Below are 12,450 nucleotides of genomic sequence, written 5' to 3'. Positions count from 1 at the left end.
AAGGAAAAACACCGTCAAGATTCAGATGTCGAAATTATAATTACAGCAAATTTTTTGTACTTTTACAAGGACGCTCGAATTACATGGAAAAATAAAATTCCCGATTCGGTACAAGTCGAATTTTTCGAAAAAACTTTTTCTACAATTTTTGGGTGGGGTCCGAGTAGCGTAAACCGACGATTTTGTTCATACTATGTATATTTATATATCTCTATTGGTTTCAATTTGGTACCTACTCACGCTCTTCACCACGGGAAGGTCATAGAAATAATGTAATATCATACCCCTGCCCCTTTTCCAACGTCTCGTGGGGGTGGGAAGGCACCCCCTTGATAGGTCTCAGAAACAATATAAGGTCACACCCCTGCCCCTATTCCAAAGTCCCGTGGAGCGGGAAGGCATCCCCGTTACAGGTCACAGAAATAATATAAAGTCATATCCCTGCCCCTTTTCCAATGTCCCGTGGTCAATTTACTGATCCGAAAAGATCGGACAACGATCTGTCGCGACTCACTGTTGCTTGCACACTGTTTTTCTCAAGGGACAAGGCTATCATCACACACTCAAACTGAGAAATCACGTGACTTCAAACAGTCCTTTAAATAATAAGGAAACTGGAAATAGCTTTGAAATAGGCGATGTCAATCAATTGTGAATCATTTTCAATCGTAGAAAATCTTATAAAAACAAAATATCACAACTTCAAACATACCGCCCGCCTCGTGAGTGATTTCGCTCATTCCTTTCGCTCAGACTGGTAACAGACAAATCTGAGTAATCGGACGTTCGTATTCCGAACTGGCAGTTTTTACGCGAACAGAAGTATTAAATCGTCCTTACCCTTGTAGCGTTTAATTATACGGCCTAACAACCATCTAGAAGGCGTTAGCGAATCAATTTTTTACAAAAACGATATCACCATCCATTTAAACGATTTTCCGAAGTAGATTCCAATGAGGGTTCTGAAATGCTGGTCAAAGACACTCCAAACAGAAAATGTCCAGGTGTAAGATAGGCAAAGTCTTCAGGATCATTTGAAAGAGGGGCAGCAGGACGGGAATTGAGGCAAGCTTCTAAATGCGGGTAAGTCCCCCATAAGTTGTTGAGACAAAGCCGCTCTCTCACGTGTGCTCTCCAGGCAACCGTTGATCAGTCATTCAACCAATGAGCGAGCTCCTGAAACCCAGTAACACTGCCTGAGCGTATGTAAAGTTAATTGCTGATCACCGTGTAAATATCGAAGGTGAGCATGCGTGGCGAAAAGCTCACTTATGTGGTGACGCACAAAATGATAGGATGCTTCGCATCAAAACTGATAGGAGCATGCCTGGAAACATTTAATCGAAAATATAACAGCAGGTTGGATTTCAATCGCATTAAGAGAAATGGTTGAAAATTAAGGTTTAGGCTTATTAAGTTTTGAGTGCTTGAATACGAAGCCATCAATAAACCTTTTACAATAGGCCGTTACGCGAAGCAATCTTGGCCAAGATGAGAATTTAAGCATCAAGTTAAATGGGCTTTTGATCACACTCAAAATGTGATGACGCTCTAGTAACCGCTGTTATAAATTTGGTTGCGAGGGGGCTGCGTGACGATATTTAGGCCATTTTGAGGAATGCAAAATTAACCAAGGTGAGCTTTGCCACTATGAGGAATGTCTTATCAATTTTTCAGACGTGAGTCCCCGAGTAGCGCAGTCGGCTGGATTATTTTTAGCAGAAATGTATCGCCATTTCGCGCGAGGTATGAGCACATGAATTAGGGAAATTCTATTGGCGACAAACACAGGCCAATTGGAAGGATGTTTTCCTAGCCAAGCTAAAACTGTTACAGAATCAGCGTGACAGTACAAAGGTATTTTATCCAATGACATAGTTTCCATGACAAACTTAAGTTTCTTACTTACCAATGCAGCTCCACACAACTCTAAATGAGGAATTGATACATATTTAACAGGAGCTACTTTAGATTTAGCTATTAGTGGACAAACATGAGCCTCCTTTATATCTTCATAAAGAATTCTAATGTAAAAGGAAGCTTAATAAGCTTTTGACGAAGCGTCAAAAAAGCCATGCAGCTCGAATTCAGAGTTTGTTTACAGTTGTCGTGTCCATATGGGGATTTCAAGTGCTTCTAATTTTTCCAGAGAACCATGAAAGCTCGAATTCAGAGTTTGTCTGCAGTTGTTGTGTCCATATGGGGACTTCAAGTGCTTCAAATTTTTCCAGAGAACCATGACAATTTAACCATTGAATTTCAAGATCATCAGGTAGTCTGTCGTCCCAGTCGAGTTTATGCAGCCAAAGTTCCTGCATTAAAATTTTTGCCACTATTATGACGAGAGTTATCTAACCCATAGGATCATACAACTTGGCTATTAATGAAAGAACAATCCGTTTTCTTGGATTTTCGACTAAAGAAGTCACTTTAGAAAGGAATGAATCAGAATCAGGATCCCAAAATAAACCTAGAACCTTCAGCTGAGCATCCTCCGCTAACGGAAATTCGATAGCACGTTCGTGTTCTCCCGAGGGACAATCTTCTAACAGTTCGCGTTCATTTGTGGCCCATTATAGAAAATGGAAAACGCCAGCTTCTAATAACAGTGTTTCTTGAGCTTTCACCTGTTTAGCCTCAATCTCACTATCTGCACCAAACAAAACATCATCGACATAAATATTATTTTCAAATATAGTTTGGGCTAAAGAAAATCTATTTCCTTCATCATAAGCTAACTGCTTAACCACTTTCTTAGCCAAATGAGGAGCACAGGCAGTACCGTACGTAATGGTTAAAAGTATATAAGCGATGAGCCTTTTATCAGGAGAAGTCCAGACAATTATTTGATAGTCGGAATCCCGAGGGTCAACTAGAATTTGCCTAAGCATTTTTTCAATGTCAGCCATATAAACAAAGCGATGTGATCTCTAATTCATAATGATTGAAACTAATTCATTCAGAATCTTAAGACCGATGTGAAGATGAAAATTCCTGGAAGAATTATTGGAAGTTTAACTGGAAGCGTTGAAAACAGCCCTGAACTTAGTAGTGAAACTACTTTCTCTTAAAATAGGATGATGAGGCATATACACAGTTTGTGGAAAACTATCGAATTTCTTTTCTTAAAATAGTTCCATGTGTGCAAGGCTTTCATATTCTGATAAGAAACTGGAGAAATGTAACAATAATTCCGATTTCTCCGATAAACGATGAAGTACTTTATTCAAAACGATCTTAGCTCTCTCCAGAGATGCACCTATTTTTATGGGAGGACCGTTTTTAAAATGTAAGCGTATCATGTAACGTCCGTCTTATGTTCGTTGGTAATTCGTGGCGAAATGCTCATCACAAAACATTTCGTCATCTATGAAAGTATTTTTTAAGGGAACTTCCTCCTACTCCAAGAACCTTCCTAAGACTTCATGCAAGACTGTTGCTGAAATAGCCTGATGTGCTGTAACTGGATTGTTAATTTCTATTTTATTTGTGACTTAAACCGGCCCAGGTAATATCTAACCAAAAACGGTACTTTGCGCAGTAAGAGAACCCAATATACCCTCTTCGAGAACAGGAACTAAACATGAGCCATATTTATCGGCCCCTAAAATCAAATCAACTTGATGGGACCTAAAGGAATTTGGATCTGCGAACCCTAACTCTTTTAACTGATCTTCATTCCCCCCGTCAGATCTTACAGGAGGACCATATGATGTAAGATTTAATAATACTAAAGCTTGGATGTGGACTTTAGGAAAGTTCTTTTCTGTAGGAATTAAATTGAATTCTGCTAACTTTCTTGAAGAACCAATAACAACTCATCCAACCCCATATAGTACTGCTTTAACGTTTTTGTAGCGTGGACTTAATACTTTCATTGCTCACTCGGTATTAAAACAACATTCCGATCCTTCGTCCAGCAAAACTATAAATCTATTACTTCTTCCATTTTCGGCTTGGAAGGAAATAACAGTCGTAGCGAGTAAGGTTGAGCGCGATAAATTAGGATGCTTATTAAGAAAATGAAACGAAACTTTATTGGCCGCATCTTTAAGCGAAACATGATTCACCCACTTCCAGGGTGAAATTTCCGGGATCATTGATTGTGACGTGAGTGAACCTGAAACTGCCAATTGAGAAATAACCGACGCAGAGTTAGTTGGTGGTAAGGTGGGATTTAAATTATAATCATCGGAATGCAACAGGGAATTATGTCTCCTAACGCACTTGTAACATTTAAATTTACTAACAAAATTATGAGGTCGATGTCCAGGCGTGAGACAGTTATAACAAATATTATTATTTGTAGCAACTTTCCTACGCCTGTCCACAGCCAGAGCTTTAAATTGGTTGCATTTAAATAAAGAGTGATTATCCTTACAAAGGAGACACTTTGACCTAGAAGTTGCATTGTGACTCCTAACTCCCGATTGTTTTGAAGCCCTACTCTTTTCTTGAGAACTCGCATCAGGTTTTGAAGCTTTAATAGCCTCCAAAATACGTATGCGAGTCTCCAAAAATGAGTCAAGTTGCTGATAAGTGGGATAATCCGTGCTAGAACCAATATGCACTTCCCATTCCTTGCGAGTACTAATATCAAACTTTTTAACCATTATAAAAACAAGTAAATCACTCCAATGTTCTGTTAAGCGGTTAAGATTTTTGAGAGCCGCCAATGACTCATTTGTTTTATTGTGTAGGTTTTTTAACTCTTCTAGATTATTGTTTGCACATTAGGAAGATTAATAAAGGCTTGTAAATGAGTTGAAACTAAAGCTCTCTTGTTGTCAAATCTGGTCTTTAGCGACTCCCAAGTGGAGATAAAATTAGCATCAGTTATCAAAACATGTTTTAAAAAACCTTGAACTTCGCCCTTTAAGGACCATTTCAAATAGTGTAATCTTGTTACATTTGACAAGGAATCGTTTTGAATTATTAAAACATTAAATAAATCGCGGAAATTCTCCCAATCCTTGCAGTTTCCTGAAAAATTCGGTAAAGTGATTTGAGGAAGTTTAGCAGTCAAGGATTAATGACGAATAATTTGAGACTGATTTGAACTTTCATTAGTCTTAGTTTCAGGAGTAAGGAAGATCAATTGATTATATAAAAAATCTCGCACATTGAGATAAGCATCTTCAATAGCGAGATATTCAGACTTTGTGAAATATTCCAAATTCTCTCGCTCAGCCGACGTAGTTCCAGCTTTAATTTCTAGATTCAGGGTTTCACAACTCTTCCAGCGTTGGTCAAGAAGTTCTATCCGTGATTTGACAGTAGCCACTGTTAGATTGACTTTTCCAATTTTCTTAAAATTAGTTTCAGTGAGTCGAATCGCCTTAGAAATCTCTGAAAATTCATAGAGTAATGCATCTATTTTAACAAAAGGAGAAATTCAAATTGACAGTTGCTGATAATTCAGCGGTCTGAATTATTATTTTGTTTACTAGAACGAGCCTCTCTCATCATGAGTAAATTAAAGTTGTCATCTTACCACTGGAGAAGGTTAGAAATCGATGACGTCTAAAATTAAATGTGTTGACAGTCATCAGAATATCAGTTGGCGAACTTGTTATTTCTTCCTTCAAGTGAAGAATAATGAAAGACCGATCCAGTGAAGAATGACAGCATGAAAGAGTACAGTACAGACTGTTTGGAGAAGGACGACTGCCTTACAGTACGTGCGAAGATGTTGTCACCAGCTTATATCCTTGCTATGTGACCTCGAGCCGTCACAATTTCCACCAACTTCCTGTGCTTTCACTTACTAAAATTTTACACATGGTCTTTTCTGTATTAATTTTTCACTTTTGAATGTTTTGTATTTAATGTTTATGTCGATAAATAATTAATTTTTTCTAGATCATGAATAGACAGAGAAGAATCGTTAGAAATAATGAATAGTTCAAGTTTTATTTTTAAGTATAGAATACTTGGCAGAATAAGACCATTTTTGAAAACCAAACAGATCACTCGTTCGTTTATATGGAAATTTTGGTAAGGTTTAAGCATTAAGGTCTATTGAGTTAATCAATTTACTGATCCGAAAAGATCGTTCAACGATCTTTCGCGATTCACTGCTGCTCGCACACTGTTTTTTTCAAGCAACAAGGCTATCATCACACACTGAAACTGAGAAATCACGTGACTTCGGACATTCCTTTAAATAATAAGGAAACGGAAAATAGCTTTAAAATAGGCAATGTCGATCAATTTTGAATCATTTTCAATTGTAGAATACCTCATAAAGACGAAACATCACAACTTTAAACAGTGTTTGTAAAAATAAACATTTATTTATTGGTATGTAAAAAAATTGTACTCGCCCAAGAAGAATTTGAAATATATTATTAGTAATTCTATAATATTTACTAGACGTATGCATTGCGCAATTTTCCTTATATTTCTAAAGTTTTTAAGAATTTGGAAACTTGCATTAAAATAAGTTGCAAAAAAGATGTATTCAGTGCATTGTTTATATTTCAGAACACTCACTTAAACCTAAACCGTCACTATCCAACATTTTTTTGTGGAAACTATTCAAAACGCTGAACCAAAAATACGATTGTTGAATTTAAAAAATCGTCGACAAAGTTGCCTTTATACGGGAGATTCCAAATGTACACCTATTATGAGAAGGCGAAATAGATGAAAAATAAATATAGGCAAAAAGAGGAGGTCTTGATTCAAGATGTAATGTCAAATGTGCCAAAATAAAATACTAAAGTATTTTTGAAGGCTTGATAGTCAATTCCATATTCAATTATTAAAAATTTATTTCTAAGTGAATACAGTACATGCCAATTTTAAACTTATGAATCATTTTTGATACAGTTTAGATTTGATAAAAACCGAGTTTTCTTTTTGTAATAAATTTAAAAGTTTAGCCAGCGTATTAAGGAACATGAGAGTAAAGTCAGACTAAAACATTTCACGCAATCAGCACTAGCTGAACATCATATCGAAACAGGACATAACATTTTCTTTGATGAAACAACAGCCATTGCAGAAACGCACAACAGATTTCCAAGAAAGCATAGAGAAGCAATAGAAATTTTAAAACACCCTAATAACATAAATAGTGACAGTGGATATAATACCAATCCGATTTGGCTTTCCGTTCTCCCGGATTTTTAAAAAAGGACTTGATTGGCCAATCAAGTTCGACCAGTCCCCACGGTGGGGCGCTCTGGCCAATCACAGGCATCGTAGAGAGTATACCTAAGAACAACATGACCTGATACCTCAGTTTCAGGTCAGCCCTGGAGATGTGAACTGCAATGATCACGAAACGTCGGCAAACAATTCATAGTTTTTTACACGAGTGAAATCCGAAATATCTCTTTTTATCAAAACGAATCATCGTGAAAGCATAAAATCTATTAGCTAAATTTTTTCGCTTTTGCTTACTGGATCCTATCGTTCCACGACCTCTTCATCCAACGGAGATTCTTGATATATAACTGATAATCCAATTTCTTCTTAATCCGGAAAACAGTCTTCTGTTCTTAAAAACCATAAACTTTGTAGATCTCTTTGGAGATAGGACCCTCGGCCCAGCCATCCTCTTCCATACCAGGCTAGTTGTCTGCTTCAAATATTTATTTGTACATCCATACCACAGCTTCATAAAATTATCAGAATTCCTTAAGCCTACGATTTATGAGGAATAACTGGTGGCCCTATTCAATCTTTTACAATCTCGGTGCTATTAGCAACAACCTAGCTACCGGGAGAAAAACCACCCAAAACCCTGGTAGAAGATTGTGGCTTTTGAAATATTTACTTTTGATTTTTAAGAATGATTTGTCCTTAAAACTGTTCAGTCTTTTACACATGCACTTTATATTTATTGTAATTGCAGGAAACTAGTAGGTGCATGCTCTGGAGCAACGTAGAATTTATAGTAGCCCTCTCGTAGATAAACTTCAATATAAATCCAGCCTTCACCATCATCATAGATACGACATAGTTTTAGCGGTTCACAGTCCGGATCCGAAAGGAGTTCCCTCGGTGCACAGTGTCCCACCACTGTCACCAATTTGTTACGTCTCTGGTTCTATAGTAGAATTTTAATACTATTGTAGTCGGACACTGATTCGCTGGTTAGTGGAATTCGTTGTTGCCGTTGAATGATTAAAATCATAACCGGGAGAACATAAAGGGTTTGAAATCAAATCTTGATTTAACTGATCACTTCAAAGTATATTATTTAGCGCATTAAAGTTATTAATGTTCCATTGTTATTATACTATGTGCATGTATAAATGTATATCTAACAAACAATTAAGTTGGTTGTTACACAATTTCTGATTTACAAATTAAAAACATGATAAATAATTTAAACGTTCTACTATGAGATTTGATTAAAAAACATGTTAATAATTTAAACGTTCTACTTTGAGATTTGATTTAATTACATAGTGTCAGAACAGATTTAATTTCAATTTGTTTAGTTAATTGTTGCAGGTTTTAAGTAAAAATTACGGATCCGAGATACAAAAAAAAACTACTGTTTTCCCGCTCTGCAAGCTCATTTATCACCTTTGTTTTAGGTGGGGGTTTCCTCTTCTTTTTGGTTAAAACCAATGGAAATGCTGACGTCATGGGATTTTGCGATCGTTTACCCAATAGTAAAATAGTTCATTTTACTCCGCCTACAGGACGTGACTCATAATGTGATTCATTCGATAATTGAAACATAAAATATTAGTAAGTCTGAAGTCCTTAGTTATTGCATTTACATTTATTTTATTGCGCCTTAATGTCATAAAGGATAATTAAATAGTGCTATGACTCATTTTGTAATAAGAAGAGCGATGACTTAGCGTTGCATTTATTCTAAGCAAAATTATTATTTTAACCTTAAGACAGAGAGAGGTATTGTTTGACTTATATTGTTTATTTATTGTAACATTTATATAACTTTATTCTGCCTTAGTAACATCACGTATAACCGTAAACTAATTTGAATTCTCTCGCTAATCCGTCATCTTGGTCATGCGCGATTGAATTTAGTTCCAAACTTTTGCATTCTGTCACACATCACAGTCTTACGTCCAAACGCTACTAGCATTTTTATTCCGTTGGACTTCTACGTAGATTTGCGGAGGTGTGAAGTTCGTTACCTGTCGTTGATGGTATCGCAAAACTCTTCTATAAAATCGAAGAACTCGGAGTCAGACACAGACATTGTTCATCTTATTTGTTTCTGAACAAACAAGATTCGTTTGAAACTAATAAAATCAATTTATTAGTTTTATCCTAAAACGTGCACACAAGTAAGTTCTAACCTTAAAACTTCGAAGTACATCCGGACACTAGTCGGGTAACGCGGGTACGCTAAGTTTTTAGTTCTCTAGGCCTTTGAATAAACTTATAACGTTCTAAGTCTAATATATTGAAAAAACTTGAGAGGTTAGGTGTCGCAGGTTCAAGTTTTTAAAGAGCGCGCCGAGATCTGAATGTTCTGACGTTTTTGTGTTTTGTATCTGTATTTATAATCTTAATTTGGGTGTGGAATAATCAAACAAAAATGAGGCCACTTTGCTTCTCCTACTGATTTTCGGCAATCAAAGTGAGTGACAGTTCAAAGTAATGGTTCCGAAGTCCAACTTTTATCACCGGAAAACGTCAATCTCTTTGAGTGACTGTTTACTGTTTTTAAGTCCAAAGGTCCCTTTTTTATAGCTTCTGGATGGCGCCATAACCTATTAACGATACGAAAAATAGCTCGATATCTCAGGTTTTTAACCTCAAAATCTACTTTGGACAAAGAGCTTAACAATATCTACAAGATAGTATATTGTAGCTAAAATGAGATATAATACTTAAATACTGGTTTAATTTAGACGTAATAAAACCATATTATTTGTAGGACTCCTGAACAATCATAACTGCTTGACATTTATAGGTTACATACATACACATAATCAATTTGCATTTAAGAAGCCATCTGAATCTTCCCGCCAAAGAATTTACTAGTTCTGAGAGTGTTTGATAAAAGGGTCTTAGCACTTTGGGAGTTTAGTTCTAAAAACGGCGCATGCCGTTATAAGGCATCGCCCCCATTCTTTCTGTTCTCTTAGCATCCGGAGGGGTATCGTAGTTCAAATTAATCGAATAGATGGCGCTTCGATCAGGTGGACCTGTCTTTGCGTTGTTATGCATAGAAAAAAATAAAATTCATAAAAAACTTGATACTTCTTATAAATATTAAAGGAAGAACAAAATTTTCAGTAACAATAATAGCAGCTGTAATTAGTAATAAAAAATGCATGTAAACATGTAATTCAATATTAGGACAATTAAATATATATATGCGAGGTGTGTTCAAAAAGTAAGGTGACTTTTCAATTTTCGGGGGCTACGTATATTCAAGTTTTAAATTTTTTGTTTTGTTGTGTTGGTACACTCGTCACGATCATATGTTTACAGTTTTGAGTATATAGCTCGTGCTGTTTTTCTGGCAGAGGCGCAAAGTTTAGAAGGGTTTGGTGTGCTCGGCGATTTTTTTCTTTCGAAAAAAATGGAGCAAGGAGTTTGCATTAAATTTTGTGTGAAAGATGGAATCCAATGCTCTAAAATTCTTGAAATGTTGACAGTTGCATACGGTGAGTCTACTCTGAGTAAGAAAAATGTGTATAAGTGGTACAAGCTGTTCCAAGAATGCCGAGAGGATGTCGAAGAGGAACTTCGCCCTGGACGTCCTAGCACGTCAACAACAGATGAAAACGTTCAGGCAGTGGAAGAAATGGTGTTGAAAAATCGCCAAATTACCATCAGAGAAGTTCCTGAAGAACGTTTTGGACGTTTTGGACATGAGACGTGTGTCAGCGAAATTTGTTCCAAAACTACTTAATTTTGATCAAAAGATACATCGCATGACCATCGCTCAGGAGATGTTGAATGAAGTCAATAATGATGCTGATTTTCTCAAAAAGGTTATAACTGGGGATGAATCGTGGGTATATGGTTATGACGTCGAAACGGGCAGGCAATAGATGAAGAGCGATGCATTACGACGCGGAGAAACATCAACACCAAGGTTTCTCTCAAGCCTTAGGATCTGGCTGAAATGGATGACGAGCTTCGTGGACATTTTTCCGGTGAATCCTACCTCTGGGCTATCAATTATTGTGTGTATAATGCAGCGTGAGCTTTGGCCGATGCGTACCGTAAAACAAAACCAACGGTATATCATAAGACCAAAAGACGAATGCATCAACTTGCCATAAAGATAGGCTGGGCCCACCCATCACTACCGAGGAGGTGAGAAAAGTATTAAGAGGGATCAAGAACTATTCCGCACCGGGACCAGATTGTATCAGAACCTTCTGGTGGAAATAAACCTTGGCGCATTTCTCTAACCCAAATTCCATTCCAATTTCCTTAGTATATGGTTCGACAATCCCCAGAGCTAGATGCAGTTGCTCTCTGTTTTTAGCATAGATCTTAAGATCGTCCATGTAAAATACATGAGTGACCTTGTACTTTCGATCTGCAGGTTTGCCGCACAAGTACCCGTCGGATTGGCAAAGTGCTAGCACCCGACTATTTGCGGATGAACTTTTAAAATTTCCAAAAGACAGATGATAAAACTATGAGAGGTCGAATCGAAAGCTTTCCGATTATCAATCCAGGCCATCGATAGTTCACGCTGGTAGAATGCTGGATCTTTGCAGATACATCTATCGATGAGCGGGTTCTCCCGATATCCGGCTACGCCTTTCTTTGAGCCTTATTGTTCATACATTTCTTGCCACACAGGTTCAATTGCCCGAACAATCCTATCATTTAGGATAGCTGTGAATATCTTATAAAGTGTGTTCAGAGAATTTATTGGCCTGTAATTCTTCTGGTCAGCTAAGTTGCCTATTTTCGGCAGGAGTATTGTACGCCTTTCCACCAACCACTCTGGAATTGGCTCTTCCGACTTCAAATATGAGGTGAAAATACAGGCCAAATGCTGATGGGTTGAAGAAAACTTCTTCCACCAGAAGGTTTTGATACAATCTGGTCCCGGTGCGGAATAGTTCTTCATCCCTCTTAATACTTTATTCAGATCATCGGTAGTGATGGGTGGGCATTCTTTAGCAGGTGTTATGAGAGCAACACATAACACCTTGAAGCTATTTATATTTTCTGAGCCTTCGTCCAGTTTATGCTGAACTTCGTAGACTTCTCTCGAAAATACTTCGGCCTCCTCTGGTTTGGGTGGGTGTTCGACAGTAACTGGAGGGTCTTGGAAGAGTCGAGATGGGTCAGAGAGAAACTGTTGATTTTCTCTGACCCACCTCTCCCTCCGCTCTAGGCTTCTCTTAGCGTCAGATAGTATTCGTATTCTCTCAACAATATGCTGCCTGATGGTCAGCAGCTTGGACTAAGTAAATTCCCGGTCTTTTAACTAAATTCCGGGCTTTTCCGTGAAAGTCACCACCCTGATTATAA

The 12,450-nt window shown here is 37.3% G+C and overlaps 1 long non-coding RNA gene across 1 annotated transcript in view; it reads left to right on the top strand.

Moving 5' to 3' along the window:
- LOC117179930 overlaps window positions 1-12,450 on the top strand; it is a 140,870-nt gene that overhangs the window by 12,568 nt on the left and 115,852 nt on the right. Inside the window, exons 2-3 of the long non-coding RNA XR_004467972.1 lie at window positions 7,865-8,105; window positions 8,556-8,712. This is a non-coding gene — a long non-coding RNA (uncharacterized LOC117179930). The remainder of the gene's footprint in view (window positions 1-7,864; window positions 8,106-8,555; window positions 8,713-12,450) is intronic.

Source organism: Belonocnema kinseyi, chromosome 9 (genome assembly GCF_010883055.1).
Source record: "Belonocnema kinseyi isolate 2016_QV_RU_SX_M_011 chromosome 9, B_treatae_v1, whole genome shotgun sequence".
NCBI lineage: Eukaryota > Metazoa > Arthropoda > Insecta > Hymenoptera > Cynipidae > Belonocnema > Belonocnema kinseyi.
The sequence above is the reverse complement of the archived record's forward strand: the minus strand, read 5'-3'. Positions and strand labels throughout refer to the sequence as shown.